Source organism: Mugil cephalus, chromosome 3 (assembly GCF_022458985.1).
Source record: "Mugil cephalus isolate CIBA_MC_2020 chromosome 3, CIBA_Mcephalus_1.1, whole genome shotgun sequence".
NCBI classification, from domain to species: Eukaryota; Metazoa; Chordata; class Actinopteri; order Mugiliformes; family Mugilidae; genus Mugil; species Mugil cephalus.
In genome coordinates, this window is record NC_061772.1 from 29680928 (window position 1) to 29702003 (window position 21076).

General features: G+C 41.3%; 1 long non-coding RNA gene across 1 annotated transcript in view; it reads right to left on the reverse strand.

The window, feature by feature from the left end:
* Positions 1-12544, reverse strand: part of LOC125005724 — a 37541-nt gene extending 24997 nt beyond the window's left edge. The window contains exon 1 of the long non-coding RNA XR_007112479.1: positions 12393-12544. This is a non-coding gene — a long non-coding RNA (uncharacterized LOC125005724). The remainder of the gene's footprint in view (positions 1-12392) is intronic.
* Positions 12545-21076: the final 8532 nt, after the last annotated feature.

Here is a 21076-nt window from a genome sequence, read left to right on the forward strand (position 1 = left end):
TCAGTTGAAACCCATAACGAAATCCTGATGATGTGTTATATGACCAATATTCTGCTGCAGGAGTTTGAGAAACTACTGACGTCATCCTAAATATCAAACATGGCTGCTCTTAATCAGGAAGGACCTTGATGCCATGAACCGAATGATTCCAGACTCCTGAAGCTTCAGTTCTGCTTCACACTGAGGTTTTACACATGAGCTCTATACATGAAGTCATCTGACAAGTAGCTCACTTTTCTCTGTCGGTGTTGGGATCTAATTCTATCACTTTAATCACATAAAGCTATAACTAGGAACAACCTGCAGACCTTGTTCTTCTCAGATCTCTTCTCTGTGACTCTGGGTGTGTTTGGGTTTGTTGTCATGCACTTTGGACCAATCAAACTCCTTCCTGATCATCTTGTGCAATGGTGTAATGGCTGCAATGCACCAACATAGACAATAAGACTCCCGGCCAGTAAACACGGATGTAAAGTATTGTCATTACTCATAGAAATGATGGACAATAGCACTGAATGAACGGCCCCGTTGAACCCATAATTATCCTTCAACGCACACCCACACTTCATCACTCGCTTCTCCACCTTTCGCTCTTTCCAAGATGTCCTTGCTTTGCGACTCTTGACTTATGATTGATGACTCCCCGCAAATGTTATCGCCTTTGCCATTTCATTGATTCATGGTTAGAGTCCCCTGGGAACAAAGTAAATCACCCAATCAAATCCAGACTCCTCATTGATCCTTTTCCTCTGCAGCAGCACAAATAGATAAATAAATACAAGCATCTGACGTCAAGCCACAGTGGAAGGGTTCACAATCAACCAGTTACATTAATGTTTTTGTCTCTAACAGAAGATGAAAACAGGTTACTGTAGAAGACTGTGTCAGAAATTATGGTTTAAGACCACATTAAAGTCAGAGTAGAGTCAGACTCAGACTTTCTAAGAACTTTTCTGTAACAGCTGCATCGTGAGATGGAAACTGTGATCTGGTCTCAGTCCACATGTGGATTTGGTCTGGGACACTTCTGACCTCATTCCTTTGGTTAGTGTGAACACACAGTGAGTCCTGGGTCCCATTAAAGACCAGCTACTCTACAGAAGAGGAGCTGAACTCCTTCATTCACCCACCAGCAGAAGAAGTCTCTTCATTATTAACGAGCCTTCGTAAAGATTCTGGCCTTGGAGCTGTTAACGAACTAAAAAAAGAAACCAGCTTGTTCCAAAATCTGGATCATGTCTCCAAGTCACCAACCATGTGTTCCTGGTTCTGATCCAGTTCAGGGTAGAGATCCAGCAGCTGAGATCAGATCTAAAGTGCTGGCTGAGGACACATGAACACACAATTTCATTTACATCAGATTTTCCTTTGATATGTCGAAAACCACGGTTATAAACATCTCATTGTATCTGATATTTGGACAGTTATCCTGAGACAGCCCAGTTTGACAGTGACTCATACCAGTAAATTTAAGTGTTCAGTTGTTGGAGTCCATCTTATCCGTTAAATGTCCATGTTAAGATGAAGGTTTGCTGTTATCTTTATTACATAAACCTTCTTCACTCTCTCTCATGCCACTGTTTGTCCACTGGTCCAATAATATAAAACAATGGGTTCAAAGGTAAATCAATGTTCAGTATCAAACATAATTCGTTCTGAATTCCCTCCCAGTCAAACTGTGGCCAGTCCCAGACGATGTGTGTGTGATCTCCTATCTGATGGCATGTGGAGACACATTTTAATTCATTCCAGGTGTAAATAGCAGGTGCACTTAAAGCTGGACAGGTTGGATGTTAACACAGCGTCTAAACGGGGTCATTAAGAACTGATGAGTCGACCAGATACTTTACACTGTTATTCAAAGTGGATTGTATGGAAACTATGTCGAGACAAAAAGATGAATTCAAATTTTATTCTTTAACTAATTATTTCAATGTTCTATCTTGTATGTTTTAGTCAGCGACTCAGAACTTTTACTTTCACTGAGTAAAAACTTTCCTTTGTTTTTTCTTTTTCTGGGAAAACGGAGCCGTGCATAGGGAGCTAATGATGACATGTCTTTAGAAAATAATAGAAGGGGAGCGGACATTTTTTTTTTATCTCTCATTTTGCATGTGTGCAGTCTTTCCACTGTGGAGTATTTATTATGAATCAGTGCTGTAATCTCCCATCATAACTACTTCATTAGAGAGCGAGTAGAGACGAGTGAGAGCTGAGAATCTTCATGCTGCGTCACCTCCATTATTCACCCTGCTTAAAAACATCACCACGCGCTCCGAGATACTAATCTGTGACGTCCTAATTAGTTTGCTTTGTCATTCTGACCCTGCCTTTGTTTTGCTGTGACGTTCCTGGACTTCACTTCCCAGAGATCAGCTGCCACTCAAACAGCCTGTGACATTTTCATTGTCTGGGTTTTCGCTCGATAAAGTTTGCAGGTGGCCGTCATGCCAAACGATGCTTCCTGCGCAAGAACAATTAATGGATGAATCCAGTGGCAGAAAACGAGTGTGCAGCCACGTTTAAAACGGCGTTAATGGATTTAACAGAGTTACTGGTGCAGCCTTGTTGTCTGGGGTCTTTTAACTGATCTATAAAGCATGAGGAAATATTAAATATCTGCTTACGCTTTGCTAATTTCCAAAAGCCCTGCTCTGGTGCACATTGTGTGGTTTAATAAATCTCCGCTGGGACTGGACAGGGAGGATTTAACGTGACCTGCACTAGTCAGTGGTTTTGTGTGTGTGGAGTATGTGGGTCATTTCTCTCCCATAAATAACTGCGGTAATTACCTGCAGTGTTTCTGTGTCCTCCTGTAATTTAAATCCAATCTGGAGCTCTGTTTTTCTCGGCCGTTTGTGTTTCTACTTCATCACCTAAATTACATTTTGACTTAATGACCCGCTGATGGCTTTATACGAAGAATGCACACGGTTTATCCAAAAAAGCCAGCTGAAAAACTGGACTTGTGGACTTTCTTGAAGACGTTTCATCCCAGTCCTCAGTTCTGCAGGCCTGGTGGACATTTGGGGTTTAGATAGGAACATCTGTGAGTGTTGTCCATCAGAAACTCCCATGACTAAGGTCTACTACTGACCCGCTACCAACTTCTTTCTCCAGTGAATGTTTCTCAAATGACCACAGACTCCAGTTTTAAGGTGTGAACGGGGGTGAAACCTTTGGGGAAAGGAGAAGAGGATTGGCATTCACACCAGATTATAAGTGGCCAGCTTCAGACTTTGCATTAACATGCATCTCCCAAACCATCTCAGTTTCACGCTCTGTATGCAAATAAACCTTGACATCATCTGGGGCACAGAAGAATATTTTAACAGCTGATGACTAATGGATCTCTACCGCTGCTGCAGACCTGAGAACGGAGCTGGTTTATGTGCTGGCGTCATGACTCTGGCTTCACGTGTTAAGCTGTTGTTTCTTGACCTGCACAAAACTCAGATTATAATTCCATGAAGACATCAGTGACTGAGGAAATAGGTAAATTAACTACGGCTCCTCATACATCAGCAGCTGCATCAATAATTAACACAGAATCACACTAATGTACTCACATTAAATGCTTTCATTTGTGAGACCAAGACCAGTATTGGTAACGGATCGATACTTTTGTTCCTGTTTCTGTTCTTTACGTCCAGTAAATTAATCCTCAGAGATTATGCAGCTTCTCTCCAAGTCTGCAGGAGCTTCTCCATCCTCACCTGTAGGCCTCTAATGTAACCTAGGACACATCCAGACACATGTGACCCAGACCATGTCCAAATGTGGTCAGTGAGTGCGTTTACATGCAGAGCTCAATGGAGCTATGCTCGAAATTCGACTTTCTGACTACAGTCTTTGCCCCAGTTTACATGCAGCGGAGAAAATCAAATAACTGACAGGAACAGGTCGTCCTCCTTCACACTAGGTGGCGATATGTGTCTGTTCAGTGGGTTAATACAGCCCACTTTCCAGGTGACCTATAATAAACAAGAGTCGCTCATGCGGCGGACATAATGTGTGAGCTACTTCTGGTGCAGATAGATGGCGCTATCCCTCAGATGGTTCTTCTACCAGCTCTGTTTACCTTCTTCTTCTTCTACAGACCGGCTTTCTGGGATGTTTCAGGTGTGTCAACCGCCATAACAAGAAAGAAGAAGAAGAATCTCAAAGCACGTCGTTCACATCACTTTAACAGCCCGACATGCAGCTCACGTTGCACCGTAGTTTCAAGCAAGGACGACAACACCACCAACATGATGATGCAACGATGCACATGTTAAACACAGAGAGAGCCAAGTGTTTGACAATCTTTGGTAAACGAGTTCAGCTGCTGCTAAGTCTCAGCAGAGCGGAGCCAGAGAGGATCCAATTTCCCATTTGTTTACTTACACAAGCTCTTATCTCTTGTTCAATTCACCAAAGATCAAAAATTCACAGGAGAAATCGATGAAGAATCGGATTGATAAGCAGAAACGATAACGCCCAGCAATGCACAGTCCCTGTCCTTCATTCAACGTATTTAGACATTCACATGAACAAAGAGGCTTGTGCTCATGGATTAGATGCATGGATTCATTCTTTGTATGACAGACTGTGCTGTAGTTCTACACGTTATATCAGTGAACCGATAGAAAGTGACGTGAAAGTTGAAGGAAAGTTTCACCATCGTGTTGGAAAAAAAAAGAAGAAGTAAAAATGTTATCTGAACATTAATTCCCCACTTTTCTTGTCAGCCTCCTCCTTTATGCTGCGACGCTCTGGTTCAGACCTCACCCACGCACCAATAACAGGACGTGTCAGGGTTGAATCGCCCGGTTTATCACTTATCAGCCCATTATTCCTGCAGCTGGGAGACAGAGCGGCTCAGAAACGCAGCATGGAAACCTTCACAGCTGCAGCAGATTACAATCTCACGGCAGAGACGGCGAGGACAAGACCCCGAGGAGCTGTCGACAGGCCTTCTGTTCACATATCCTGCATTGTTCATTTGTCAGAGTTTACCAGAGCTCCCAGCTCTCACGCCGTCTGCTGTGCTGTTACTGTAGATGACTTGTTTTAGGGCTTTCAACGCCGGCCTCGGTCCGGTGTCTATTTAAAAGGCGTTTACAGCCACATTTTTGTTCTACTTTAGCAGCTCCGGCGCATGACACTCGCTGCGGGACACAGACACAAGATTAATATTTTGACTTCTGCAGAAATCTGCAATTTTCTGCTCTAAAGGCGAAGCAGGAGAATCCCAGCGTGTGCACACGGGTGCTCTGGTGCCCTCAGGTAATGGGCCGACACCGTGGCTTCTCCTTTCATCTCCACCGATACGACACTGAAGAAAAAGAGCCGCTGGACTGGAGTCGTTTAGAGACACCTCCTGCTCCGGTGAGTGCAGGTTTCGCTTTAATGGGACGTGTGCGTGAAAACCACAAAAAGGTCTCCGACATCATCCGGAGAATACTGATGCTCGGATTTGGCTCCCGGACGCGCCGACGGTTATTTTTGTCAAATCGCCCTCCTACGAGGAATGACAGCGTTCCCCTTTCTGCCTGTCACAGGAGAACATGTAAATGGGTTATTCTCCTCTCAGATATCGATGTTTTCTTTCTTTTTTTTATTTAACTGCATTCGCTGTGGATGTAAAACACAGCGGCACAGCTCACATTGAAATGAACACCACCTGCTACAACACAAGGTCTGGTTGTGTTGTGTTTGTGTAAAAGAAAAATACCAGTGAGAGGACTAATTTAATTACACATTTTTTTCTTAAAGTCCAGCTAATACAATCACATCTGCTCCCACAGGTACTTCAGTGTGTGGTGAATGAGGCAGAGCTACAGTGGCCTACATACGTACATACAGCGACTCAGTGGACTCGTCCCAGCGCGGCTGTCACATGTGTTCAGTGTCGCCGCCGCCGTGGCGTCTATTTCCGTCCTGTACCAGGTGTGCGAGAGTTAACAACAATCTCCTTGCTTTTATTACTCTGAAATGGCTTAATCACACACACACACACACACACACATAGATTCATCCATGCATGCACGTGCTTTCAGAACATATTCTTTCATTTCAAAACCCCGGAATAACCCGAGGTCATTCACATTTCCCGTGTTTAATAATTAATCAATGCTTTCACTGCGCACCAGCAGCGCTTTTTAATAACCTGTTCATGTGGTGGGGTCAGCAGACCGTCGCCAGCATTGGTTTTCATTACTCCAATAACAATCAGAAGGAGACCACCTCGATCTGAATCCATTCTCTCTGAGCAGGTTCGGGAAACGTCAGGTGACGAGACGTGAAGGAGAAAGTCAGCGAAGCCTTTGACGTAGCTTCCTGTGCGGCTACTGTCCCGCTAGCTTCTGTGACTCATTGACTGCAGTGTTTCATGATGATCGTGACTGAAATGGTTCTGATCAGACCAGGCACTAAGCTCCAGGTCCATGTGGAAGTGCAAAAAGCTGCAGTTCATCGAGTGGCCACTAGAGGCTCCAAAAGGGAGCAAATCCCCCATAGAGTTATATGTTAAAAAGACCAACTTTACAGCATTATTAAATGTGTTTACAGCCTGGTACAAAAAACGATTTTGGTCTCAATAGTTAATTTCACTATTCATGACAACTGTACGAGGGGGTTATTCTTTTCTAACTCATTAGTTTATTTTTTATTAACCTGCTGAGACCCAAAGCTTTTATTTGGTCTGCATCTTTAATTTCTCCAAGGTATTTTGGATCAGTAGATGTTTAAAAACAAAGCATCATCTTTCAACGGGAGGAAAAAATGATGTCCTCAACGTGGACACTGGGATCACTTATATCATAATAAAGTCACCAATGTGTGACAAAATATAAAACTGTTTATTTTAATACCTGAACATGGCTGAGCAATGACAGAACAATGAAGTCCCAACGTCCTCAAACGAGTACGTGCTAATTAGCGATGTTGTATCTCGTTGCTGTTGATAAAATTTGTTAAATTTGCGCATCATATCAAACTAGAAACATTAATAAGAATAAATAAAAAAGTTTCAGATGTAAAAATCGTCTGTAGAATGAATCCACATCACGTTTTTACACCAACTAGTGCATTGACCCTTTACTACCACTAGATGGCAGACTAAAGCGTCCACTGATGAGGACAACGGGTTTAAATGAAGCAGAATAAGCTGCATTAAAACCTACAACTTACTGTCCCCATATGAGGTTTAGGTTTCAACATTAACGTCATTAACGTCCATGTCCATATTTGGAGGATCCGAGTGTGGGCGGAGCAAAACTCATCCAATATGGCGACCGCAGGCTCCGCCCACTTCAGGCTTCCTTTTCGAGGTTCAGAATCCAGTGGGTGACGTCATGATGGGTTTGTCCATAGTATAAACAGTCACCAGAAGATGAACTGAGACGGAAACATCTCGGTTCATCTTCTCATCCTCTATTCGTGTGTTTGCCTTTTAAAATGTCTTCTGGACCTCGAGACGTTCTCTCTGAATCTTCTTCTTCCTCAACCTCCTCATCTTCATCTCCTTCCTCTTCTTCTTTTCTATTTCCAGCAGATTTGATTCTCCACACCAGCAGAACCCCCCACCCCGAAAAACTAATCTTTTCCTCTACATCTGCTTCTTCTCCCCATCTTTTCTGCCTGCCCCTCCTCCTCCTCTTTTTCTCATCTTCATTATTCTTATTCATCTCCTCCTCCTCCTCCTCGTTCTGCATCATGTTCTTTTCTTATTCTTCGTTTCCTCATCTCATCTTCATCCTGCTTTTTTCCTTTTCATCTCCTCCTCTTCTCTTTTATTTCTTCTTCTCTTTGTTTCACCTTAATCCTCCTTATTCCTCACCTGCTTCTTCTCCTCCTCCTTCTTCTTTTCCTTATCTTATATTGATCCTTTTATTCACCTTCTTTTCCTCCTCCTCTTCCTCTCGTCGTCATCCTCTTTATCCCTCGCTCTTTATCATTTGATTTGGTCTCCATGGAGACGGCTCAGTTGGAATCTGATCAGTCTGATTGATCAGGTTGAGGAAATCCATGTAAACTATTGTCCCCAAGCTTCATGTGAAAATACCTGAGTACAAGCTGTTCTAGTGCTGGAAAAAGAAAAAGGGAAAGTATTTCACTTATTAAATGACCTGAGCTACTTGCTCTAAGCCATGTCATGTTGTCCTGTGTCTGCTGGGTTAGTGCAACTAAGATTCAGAAACCACAGCTGTTATTTTCTGTAAATTAGATTTAAACTTTTATTTTTTTGATGTGTATGAATTGCAGTGAGTTTAGATTTGTCAGTGAGAGACAGAGAGTTTGGGGGGGGGGGGTTAAGCCCGGAGCTGAGCACAAACAACACGACGCCCCCGAAGAAAAGTTCTTTGATTTCCTCCATTCGACTCGTTCTCCTCCGAAATAGACCAGCGTGGCGTGTTCTCTGCGTTTTTAATATTTCATCACTCCACTTAGCTCGACGAGCATCTATTATTCACCGAGAGGTGGTCGCAATTAAGGGCCCTGCCAATCAGCGGCCTCGCCTGGGACCCCGGCGTCGCCCAGAATTCGCCGGCGGGCGGCAGGGAAGGAAGATTTGAGGAAAGGATCCGAGAGGACGGGAGACATTAACGCATCTGCCCGTCCTGTTAATGCATCAACAAAAAAAAAAATGAAGAGGAGACCGTCCCCTGCATGCAGGTTTCAAACCTCCAGGTTTACTGCAGTCGCAGAGTTGAGAAGGAAAACGTGAACGCACGCACAACTATCTGTGAGCAAAGACTGCAGAAATAGATCAGTGTGAGTCTGGGGACGCGCTGAAACACCAGCTCAGACCAAATAAGGGATGTTTCTTTTTAGTCTGTGACGTTCAGAATGAAGCATGAAATACACTGGTCGGTGCCAGACATCCCACACTGATCAGGCACATCATTATGACCACCTTAGTAATACTGTGTAGGTCTCCCTCGTGGTGACTCATCAGAGGATGGACATGGGCAATGTCATTAGTCAGGCTGCATGTCTACATAACATCCACATGAATGAATGTTATTTACTCCTACTGTTAGTGGTCATAATGTTGTGGCTGATTGCTGTACGAGGACAAGTCATAAGTCGTATTTGCGATGTAGAATAAAATGTTTTGCAGGGCATCATCTGACTGATGTACAGGACTATCTTTTCAAGTCTTTGCTCTTAAAACAAAAACAAAACAAAACAAAAAAAAAACGATTTGTCTGTTTCCAGCCCGTCCGCCTCCACGAGATGAGAAAATCTGCCCCGTCAACCCCTCTGGGAGCACTGAGTAAGATGAAGTGGTGGAAGACTAAATGGGAAAAAAAAAGGGGGAGAAGCAGCAAAAGAGAAACTGGAGGGGACAGAACAGAGGAGGAAGAAGAAGAAAGTGCAGCGTGGGGCTGTTTGTCCGGGGAGACTTTTATCAGCCGGCTGCAGGTGATTATTACTTTCATTACCTGCAGTCGCTGGAACAAAAGCATCACTTAATATTCTGGAATGAAGCCAGGCGGCCCCGGCTCCTGTTAATGAATTAATCTGCTGCTTTCACATTTCTTTTGTAGGAAAACAACTTTAATGTGAGTCAGTGATGACTGGATGTGGGAAAATACCAAAAAAAAAAGTAATTTAGTTTCCAGTGAGAAACGTTCGTCCTTCAAGCTGCTGATTGCGTTACATTGTTCGTCTTTCACACTTTTCTTTCTTTATTTCGTCCTAATATTCCTCATGTGACGGTTCCATCACTTCAGCTGAATCCTAATTGTTGTGTAAACTGAATTAGCTGCGATGTTGTGGCAAACCTGTATTCACCGTGGGCTGATTCAGAGCAGATCACCACTTCACTGCTCCCCACAAACATAATTAAAGAATGATGAAAAGTCGTGTCCACATAATGGGCCTAAGTGTGCAGGTTCAAAACTCTGCAGAGAGCCCTCATTGAATATCCGACATTCACGGCGCGTCTCTTTAATTAGTTAAAAGCTGCTGTTTGATATGCGGACGCACACATGCACGAGTTACTCAAGAGGCTGCAGGTTCAAACTGTTTCTGCTGTGTAATAGGGTGAGAAATACATCGCAGAGATAAAAGGCGCTGTGTCGTCTGGGCACTGATCCACAAACACACACAGGAAAAAAACTCACAATGAGGTAGAAGGCTGGTTCAGAGAAAACAGAGCGGTTTAGAAAGTCCAGCTACATCGTGTGGATACGTTTCTACTTCAGCTGTTTTCATAACTAACCGTATAAGCTGGGACGCTGAGATAGACGAGGGTCAAACAAAGCTAAAGGTCGGACATTTTGGCTCCACTGACTTTGAAACAAAATTAACAAGAGGAAGCCATGACAGCCCCCTTTAAAAGTGAAGTTAAGGGATGTGGAGCTCCCCCTGGTGGCTGGCTGCAGAACAGGTCATAGGCTCCACCCCCTCCGTGTTATGGGCGTGTTTAGACTCCTTCACAGTTACGCCAAAGCTACACATTGAGGAAAGGTTAACTGAGGAGGTTCGCAGATGCAAACAGGAAGCAGGAAACGGAAACATAAATGAACCCGATCGGCAAAAAAAGACACGGCGCCGACTAGTGTTTGGGTGGTGTTGTTACAGAGAGAGACAGACTGCACCGGTGCTAGCTACGTGCACAGGTTACACCGTCTATGACCCACAATGCACTAAAAGAGCCTTTAGTGAATGGGACTTGAGCCAAACTAAAACACTAAAAGTACACGTCAAACATATATTGTTCAAATGTAATTAATATAAGTTGACACGTGTTTTTGTTCAATTTCAAACAGAGAAATTAACCAAACAAAATAAATAAATAAAAATAACAATGACAAGCACGGTGCATGAACATCGTCACCAGTACACATCAAACTCCCGATGTCCAGATGAATAAACAGTTGCTATGGAGACCACTAAAGGGGTCTGAAAAACCACATGACCAACCCGTGGTCCACTCCTGCAGCCAAAAACATACAAAATACATGAAAGAAAAGACATAAACTGCCCGATCAAGACTATGCAGAAAGTCTCTGTACATTTCACTCTATACACCTAGAAACCACATTTCCCATCTGGCCATGTAAAGGTTTTTTTTTTTATGTCTAAGAAGGAACATCAGCCAATTATCTACTGTAGGTTTATCAGATTTCAACCAATTTCGTGTGATCACTTTCTTTGCAGCCAAAGTCGTAATTTTCAAATGATACTAAAAGATCATTTACTGTCAAGTCTAGTAGTGAATCTCCCAGATAGAGCGACACACACGTTGGTGGGATCCGACATCTAAGAACGTGCTGAATACTTGTCCCAACATTTTCCCAAAATAGTTCAATTTAATTCATAATGCCCACAATTTCTCCAACATTTTTGATAAGGCACAGACAGGTGCACTTTCATCTTGGGAGAAATAAAAAAAAAAAAAATGAACAAGGTTCTTTCAGGAATATTCGCTCAGTTTAGAGAAACAGGAAGAAACAGGAAGTGATGAAACAACAACGAAGGCTCCTCAAATTCACAAATATTTTCACAACAACACAAGAGTGAATAAACTTATCAAACCAACTTATCAGCATGATTCAAGTTTATAGCTCCTCCTGTTTCCCCTTTTTCAGTACTGAATGCAGACTACTGCCACCTGCTGGCATGGAGAGTTATTTCCTTTCATGCAGTTTCACCAGCTGGTCATTGGCTGCAGTCTTTGTGTTATACTTCTTAGTCCAGACACAGGAGATGTAAGAGTCTAAACCCACTACAAATATTTAAGGCTTTACAGGTGTTTTAGTGATTTCCACGTTTGCTATGATTCTAGTCTGTTGCTGCTAACCAACAAAGAAGAAACACAGCACCACATTCACACTTTATCCGTCAGCCATACACACAGAACACGGACAGTTTACACAAGTGAAGTTCAGTTGTTTGCATCCCTGAACAGCACAAAAAGGATCGGCGTGCAAAATATTAATGTAACTTCTGATGTGTAACCTGTCTAAAGTCCATTATGGGGATTATGAGTGAGCGAAGAACAGGGCTATTTCATTTCCTGGGAACCTCAAGTCAGGGTGGAACAAAGGACCAAACAGCCAACACATCATTATAATGGGACAGTGTAAACACAGTGCTGACCACATCACAAAACACAGGGGCCAAACTTGTCCAGTTCAAAATGTGTCTTCTAGAAACTTTGCAAAACTATGGAAATAACAGAAAGGGGGAAAATATACAATTTGATAGAAGAATGGGGTTTGGAGGTTATTGCTAAGTATTAAAACTCTAAAATATATTTGCAGGATTTACAGCCGCACTAAAGTAATGGAAGGCAAGAGAAAGTAATAATGTTAAAAATAAAAAAAAATTAAAAAAATCTAAATGTCCCTGATTGTTTTCACGTCTGAGTCTGAGCAGCGTTTCGATCGACTCACCGTCTCCGACTCTCCCCGGTCACCACGTGTGGACTCAGCCGGAGGAGGAGCGCTGACCGCGGCGTGGGAGAGTTCAACGAGCCGCCGGAGCCTCCCCGCGGTGGTCAAGGCGGACAGGAAACACCAGGACGCTTCCGTTTCAAACTTTCAAAATAAAACTGCGAACGGAAATCATACCAAACAGTTTTACTTTCAAAATAAAACATAAACAATAAGAATAAAATCACCTAAACACGTTCAAAATACAATAAGGCGGAAAATGTATTTAGCAAACGTACTAATTATTACGATTTATTGCTCTTTGTAATGTAGCACCACCTGACAACAATTTGAGTTAGCTAACACGTTTGCCTATCTTAGAATATTAGCTTAATTAGGATTATTTTGAACATTAATTATCTAAGAAACATAAAACATATCACCAGAAAATAAAAGGTTAACAGTAGCTGTAGCTATTATACATATTTGCCTGGTTTAAAATGTTTAAAGTGAATAACCTAAAACACAAAAAAGCTAACAGAAAACAACAATAACCACAATAATAAGTCGTAGCTAGCAGAGCTAACATAGCTACCTAATTGAATTGTAGCCCACATTAATAAAAACTTGTACAGCCTGATATCGATACTGTTAATTTACTTGAAAAAATAAAATAGCAGATACACGTAAACACTTATACACATTAAAATATTTGCCTAGTTTGTATGTTTAATTTACCTAGGACCATTTTAAAACATGAATATCCTAAAAATCATGAAATATATCACACACAAAAAAAGCGAACACTCACGACTGCTCCAGTTAGCTTCACTACATTAGCCCCAGTTTCTGATAGCATATAGGCTACATTCTGCTAACAGCCTAATGCTGATACTAAATAGTTAGCTAACGTTACACATAAACACTAGTTAGGAACAGCTTGTGTTAGCTAAAACAAATGCCTAGCTTAGAATGTTAGCTTAATTTACCTACATCAAGTCCATGAGAGTTGTAGAAAATATTTTTAAAAATAAGTTCAGTGTATAATCCATCATTTCCTTGTAGCAGAGTGTCGTATTAATTAAACTAAAACTAAAACTTACGTGAGGCCGGAGGAAGTGTGGGCGGGGCATCAATACTGTGGCTCCGCCCTTGGACCGTATTGCGCAGACTCTGGTATCCAGGAAAATAGCGTTAGTTTATATTTATATATAGTTTACGGGATGAGTTAAACATGCTACCTACATGTTTCTGTCCTTACTGTAAACTTGACACAAGAAATGGGGCATTTTTATGACTTATTTTATTATTTATTTTATGTTATTTAATGTAGAAGCAAACTATAGTCTTACCTGAATGTGCACTGACATAACTGTCAGGTTACAGATTAATACCTAACAAACCAGTATGACCGAAATATCAAGCAACAATTATCCAAATCACTGTTAATGAGTTGGTCGAACTCCATTTAACTGCAGAGTTGAAGCTTCAGTCCAGACGTGTAGTCTTCACTGACCCCTAAATCCAGCTTGTAACTCAATCTGAATAAAAAAGATTTAGAAAAGATTAAAGGGGAAATTGTTTCCTATAAACGGTTTCTCTTTACAGTTAACACTGGGATTACAGCCGCCGCCGTCTTCAACATTAAATCCTCTTACGACACCCGCCTCCAGAAACCTCTCGCTCCCATTGGATGAGTATTTTTTTTTTCTTTTTTTTTTTTTATGAAAGTTTTGGTCCCAGGTGGCGTACTGTACCGGCCTAACAGACTAAATGAAAGACGCCAGTGAAGCGTTGCACCATCACCCCCCGTCTGTCTCCACACTAGGGGGATTTGAAGGAAAGCCTGCAGCTCCGACACGGTCACAGTCTGTTTATCAGACCTGAAAAGATGCAGCATGAACCCAAACTTCATCCTTCCGCTCGAGCTGAGCCTGGAAACCCAGAAACAGACAGGAGAGACTCCGGGGAGCTCGTGTCTGTTCTGTATCTCTGACGCCCTTGCCTTATTTCCATCCTGTGTGGACTGTATGGGAGGACTGAGTGCAGACAAACATGTTTATGTTTTTGTGCTGAACAGCCCTCCTCGCTCCCCTCTTCTTCTTCTTCTCCTCAAATTGACCGGATCTGCCACTAGCTGTCTGCTGCAGCTGAAAGATAGGCCTTTATTGTTTTCTTATGAGGGATAAATCTGTCTCCTCCTCCTCCTCCTCGCTTAAAACCCCTTTAGAAGCTCTGATGTCTTTTTTTTTTTTTATCTTTGGTAATAAAGTCAGGGAGAGAGGCCACAGAGAGGCATCATACAAAACCCCCTAATCTATAAGAAACATGCACTATGAAAACTGAACAATGGCAGTCAAATACATAACCCTTATCCTTCAAACAGCAGGACATGAACGCGCAGCTACTATCGTGGAATCAGAGCTGTTTCAAAGACAAGTCTATATTATGTTGTATGTTGTTGTTTTCCCGAAGTACGACACTTTGTGGTTTGTGACTGCTGACAGGAGTCACTTTTTCAATGCATCAGACCAAACAGGCCATTTAATTAAGAATGCAAGACGCAGATTGATCCATGAGGAAAATATCCATTAGTCGCAGTTTAATACAAAAAAGACTGGAAGCACTCAGGGGGCGCTGTTAGCCTAGCTCTGCTCAGAAACTACCTTACACTGCAAACAAGGAATTTCAAGAGTATATCAAAGAAATACATCTAATATTTTGTTCAGAGACAACAACTTTGTGCTTAACCTATTGGCAGATTTTTTATCTTTTTTTTTAATACAAGATGATTTGATTGAATATAAGAATATCTTGCTTCTTTCTAGTAATGCTGTTTTTGCAGTGTACTGTTTAGCTTAGCTACATAGCCTAGCTTAGCAGAAAGATTGGAACTAGGATGACAGATTATTTCTGCAGATAGAATAGAAGCAGGAAAGAAAAAAACTCAGAACAAAGTCTGGGATGCAGATTGTTCTGTAAGCTCTCTCTGAGCCTAGCTCAGTCCAAAGATTAGAAGAAGATAACTTAGCACAAGCCTGAAAGTAGAGGGCGCTGTCAGCTTGGCTTTGGTTAAAGATTGGAAGCGTGGAGGAACAGTTAAACCACACAGGCAATGAAATGATACATTTCCAGCTCCTAAAATATGATTTACTATCTTGTTAGTTGTGAGCATTTAGAGTTTTGGACCATTTCTGAAGTAGCTTATTGTTTCAGTTCTATTTCCATGGCGGGTTAATTGCGCATTCAGAGTGCACTGAGCAACGTCAGCTTGTCGCCGCACATCGTCGGCTTCCATTAAAAATGCATTGGATCTTGTTGCTATTTCGCCGCCAGTGTGAACGCAGCATAAAGTAGCAAGGGCTCAAGCTGTGCACATATGTTCTTTTGAGAAAAGAATAGTCAAAACAAAAAATGTCTGAAGTGTTGTGGGTTGAGGGGCTGATGTTGTTGTCGTCATCCCCCCCCCTCACACCCTGCCAACAGTCTGTTCTGATCCTGTTTCACCGAGCCTGACTTCTGCATGGTGCAAAACCACTGCTGTGCACCCTTGGGCGCCTGAAGATGCACTTTTGTAGTTTTGTATCTTTTAGCAATCAGCTGCTGCCGACAAACAAGGCAGCAGCTGTGTTCCTCTTGTACTCGCCGCACAACCCCACCCCAGCCCAAACCGAGCCCTCATGCAGGAGCACAACTCTGATAGTATCTCGCCACTGGATGAAGCCAGTAAAGATAAGAATATTTATGATCCCGGTGCACAATCGTACTGTATTATTTATTTGAGAGTGTTGCTGGATTGTATCAATGACCTTGGTGCTGCGATATCTGGTTTTAATGCTCGCTTCCTGTCTTTCAACTTTCGGAACAAACCCTCCCTGTCCTGTTAAAATGATAAATGATAAAAAGCTTCTTTTCTTCAGCCGGGAGAACAAATGCAGCCTCATTGTTTATCCTGGTGACAGGGGCACAGCAACCGGGCAGAGGCACACAAAAGATAATTTTATAATCTACCTTAACATTTTTTGCTGCAGTGTGCATGCTATGATCAGTCAGCCTGAAAAATCCAAGTTTTTCATTTCCATCAAAAGGTCTTTATTAAAAAGTATCATGACCCTTCAAGTGATCACAAAGGGACCTTATTAAATTCAATTCATGGAGGGGAAATTGTTAGCTTGGCCTTGCACAAAGACCAGAAATGGAGCAAAATCTGTTAGCCAGGCTTAGCGAACTGAGAGAATGCAGAGGAGTCAATGTTAGCTTACCTTAGCACAAAAACTGGAAGCACAGCAAAACTGTAAACCTGGCTTATTGCAAAGAACGAAAGGAGGAGGACAATTGTTAGCTCAGTCTCACACAGAGACTAGAAATGGGGCAAATCTTTTAGCCCGACTTAGCGAAAAGATTGGAGGTAAACAGAAATTGTTAGCTCAGCCTATCGCAAAGACTGGAAACAGGAAAACTGTTAGCCTGACTTTGCCAAAAGGTTGGAGGTAAATAGAAACGATTAGATTAGCCTATCGCTACGCTATTAGCCCAGTTTAGTGAAAAGATTGCAGGTAGATAGAAATTGTTAGCTTGTTAGACCAGAGACTAGAGACGGGGCAAAACTTTTAGTCTGGCTTAGGGAAAAAATTGGAGTTAAACAGATATTGTTAGCATGGCCCAACGCAAAGACTAGAAACTGAGAAAAACTGTTAGTCCAGCTTAATGAAAAGAATGGAGGGGAAGAATTGTTACTTTAGCCTATTGCAAAGACTAGAAATGGGGCAAAACTGTTAGCCTGGCTTAGCAAAAACATTAGAGGTGAACAGAAATTGTTAGCTTAGCTTATCGCAAAGTCTAGAAATGGCAGAAAGAATGCTAGTCAGACTGTTAGCCACATACAAGCTACTTTTTAACAACTGATGCAGAGTAGAGCCTTTTATAAAATAATTTTTGATTATTTATTTAAGTACGAAAGTTTACTTTATTTACACCTGAAAACTGATTCTTTAATAATTTGTTCTCCTTTTGTTTTCTCTGTTTTTTATTTACTTGTTTTGCTGCTGCATGTGCATCTTAACAATAGTTTATTTAAGAAGGTAAAAATGCATTAACCATTGATATAATCATTCTTTACATCGTGCAAAGCCCTCCTCATTAGTAGTGAGTCTTCTCCTTGTTATCCTCATATTCTCATATTCTCTGAATCAGCTGTGGGGAGAGTTCTGGTTCTAAAATCAACGCAGTGAATCTGACAGTGCCGTTGTGGTTTTACATGAAATCCCACACAGATCACAAGACAGAAATAGAAAGACTTTGTTGTCAGCTCTGTGTCAGGCCCTGGTGTGGGGTTTTTTTTTTGTGTGTCTGATGAGTGATTGCAGCAGTTTGCATCAGTGGTTTCAGGGTTCTGATTCAGAAAGTTGCTTTTCTTTAAAAAAAGTAAAAATTATTATTGAGGTCTGATCTCTGGTGTTTCACACATGTGATTTGTTTTTTTCTGCACTCACAGATCGACCTTATAAATCTGTCGTCTTGTGAGTGATTACTGCGACTCAAAGCATTTCCTCTTTATTTGGAGGAAACGGTAACTTTCATTTCCTGCATGCTTTAAGTTGATACTAAAGCTTTCTCAGCGTCTTGAGTTTGTTTTGTCTCCTTCTTCTTGAGCAACAGTTTAATGGCTCCTACTGCAGAAACTGACAGAATAAAATGCAAAATGGCAATAACAACAAGAAGGAACAACAACAGAGCAACACAAAGACACGAAGTGCTCACAGTGTAACCCACACTGATCCAGAAATAGACAAAATACCAATAAAGAAACACAAAGTGACACAAAACAATCACACTGTGACGCAAAATGGCAACAAAAAGATGCAAATCAACCACAAAGACAAAGACACACAAGAAAGAAAGACAGAAAATGATCACAAACAATACAAAAAAAGGTAAGTGACATGAAGTTACTTTAACCTCCTGAGACCTGAGCTTTTGTTCATTGTGTATTTTTAATTTCTCCATTTCTCTGTATTTGAGTTTAATAGGACCAAAGACCTATAAAAACGAATCATCGTCTTTGAACAGGAAGTAGTTTCTCAGGGTCTCAGGAGGCTAAAGGATGGTTATTTGTCGAGAATCAATTAATGTTACTTCCTCTTTTGCTCTGATTGGTTGGAAGACTCTTCAGTTGCGTGCAGAGATGTTTCTGTTTTAAAAATTAGAGGAGACAAATTTTCTTGTCATCATGTACTTTGAGAAAAACATTTGAGAAATTTTGAGAAAAAAAGTCACAATTTTGAGAAAAAAGTTTAAATACTTAGTCTAATAGCCCAAATACTCTGAGTATGGGCCGTACCATAGACATACGGTACCGCTGGTTTAAAGGTCCACTTTATTTTGACTTTTTTCTCAAAATTGTATTTCAGCTTTTTTCCCTTTTCCTCAAAGTACATGATGAAAAAAAAGAAAAACTCTCATGGGTGGCCCCAATACTCTTCCCCCAGTGTTCTGTTGATACACATAGAACATAAAAAAAGAGATAACATCAGCTATAAGCAGGACTGGGCATCACTACTGATTCCCTGATTTCAAATCATTCCAAAAAAAATAAAAAAAAATCAATTTCACAACAATTTTACTTGGAATTGAAGTTAATGTTGTTTTGGATTCCAGATATTTGTCATATATCCACAATATTTTCCCTCTAGTGTCTTTTCTTCTTTGTCATCATACTTTTAAACCCAATCAGCTTCTGTAATCTTCTGGATCTCCCTCAAATGTGAACTAATCTGGTTGTTCAGCCTCATGACAAGTTGAGAGAACCACACAACATAATAGAGGCAATGTAAAGGCTTAGTGAGAGACTGTTGGGAATATCAGCAATTTTTTTTGTTTTGTTTTGCCACATTTGCTATATGTTAAAATGAAAGCTGAATTTCAGGTTATTTTTATTACCTCCTACACTGCTCTGAAAAACACCATCCTTTAAGCAGAAAAATATAAATGTAGGACACGGTTCTGGCATTCAAGGTACTTTTTCCTTTACATTGCCTGATTGTAACGTCATGCACTGTAGGACAAACGGTTGGCAAAGGAAAGGGGCTGTAACATCTAAGATTAATCCACAATAATGGGTAACAAAAAAAAAAAAAGTAATTTGGTTCTGCTTCATTTGAAGTGAGCTTTTAAAATTCCTGCCAGCGAGGCAACCTGCAATCACACACACAAAAATGGTTCGATGCCATTCATAAGTCACAGTGTAATTCAGGGCCTCCTGGCTCGCTGCTGCAGACGAATGCTTCAACACAGAGAGTAAACAAGATTCTGAAAGCGTGCTAATATTATCCAGCTGGGTGAAAGTGAAACCAATCAGTCCCTTTTTCCTCTTTTCTGCCCCATTCCTGAGCTGTAGCAGTGTAGAGGGAAACATTACTGCTGCTGAATGAGCGGAAATTTGAAAACAAGATGAAATAGCTGCTTCATCGGGGGCAAAAGCAAATGTGTTCATTACGCAGAAAAAAAACAAACTGTCATTGCCAGTGAAGTGAAAGTCAAAAGAAACGTTTGACTATGTGAAGCCTCTCACGTCTGTGTTAATAATGAGTCTTAAACCCTGAAGCATCTATTTAATTTATCGCCCTCTTGTAACTTTACCGGACAAAAATATGTCCAAAAACTTAATTGATTAATACTTTTTTCTGATTTTTTTCTGTATAAATCTCTTAAACCACTTCAGCACTTTACAAAACTACCACAAATTCAATTTTTCTGAGGAATTTTAACCCTTTAAATGCCAATTTGATTCCTTGAAGTAACTGTAGTTTTTATGAAAAACAAAACAAAAACAAACGACATGTGTCCATGAGGTGAATGTGAAGAGAAACTGGGTCAAAGTCCTGACCTTAATCCAATAGAAATGTTGTAGCATCAGCTGATGAGAGGAAACCACCAACATCTCACAACTGAACTGGTTCTGTTCTGAGGAATGGGATCAAATTCCTCCAACTGATCAGCTGTTACCACAAACATTCAGCTACAAGGAGCTCACAGCAGACACTGGAAACAAAGCTTTACATACTCTTTGCAACTAGCAGATACGTACAAATGATTCATCACCATTTAATATCTTTCTTTGCAGACTATTCATATACAGCAACCGAATGATGAGCTGTGGTCTCAGGGGTTAAACTGACAGCGAAAGACTGAAACCAAACTAATTATTGCCTCCATGGATGAGACATTTAAAGACATCACTGCGTCTCTTCTAAGTCGATGCGTATCGATGATTAAAATGGCTGACTGGGCAGGAACCCAACCATCCCGGACTCTCAGTCAATGCCCCTGATCAAACTATTAGTGAAAACATTTAACTGGGTCCAAGCAGGCAGTCCTCAGCTTCGATCCATATTGATTCTACTAATGTGGTTTCTGTTACCTTGGTTGTTACAGAGCCACTTCAATGGACTCTCGGCTCATTGTGGCCCCGCATCCATCGACTGTGGTAAATAACCGACTCAGAGGTAGATAACTGAGCAATGAGCCAGGTGAGGCCGTTCCTGCCCTGTGGTTAAATGAGACGTGAAATCACTGCAAGAAAACAGCTGACCCGCATGGACTCTAGATGTAATAATGTAAAACAAGATTAAAACTGTGGTTTCCAGTCATGTGACAAGCCACAAAGAAAAAACAAGAGTATTTCTAGAGTATTTTCCCCTTTGAAC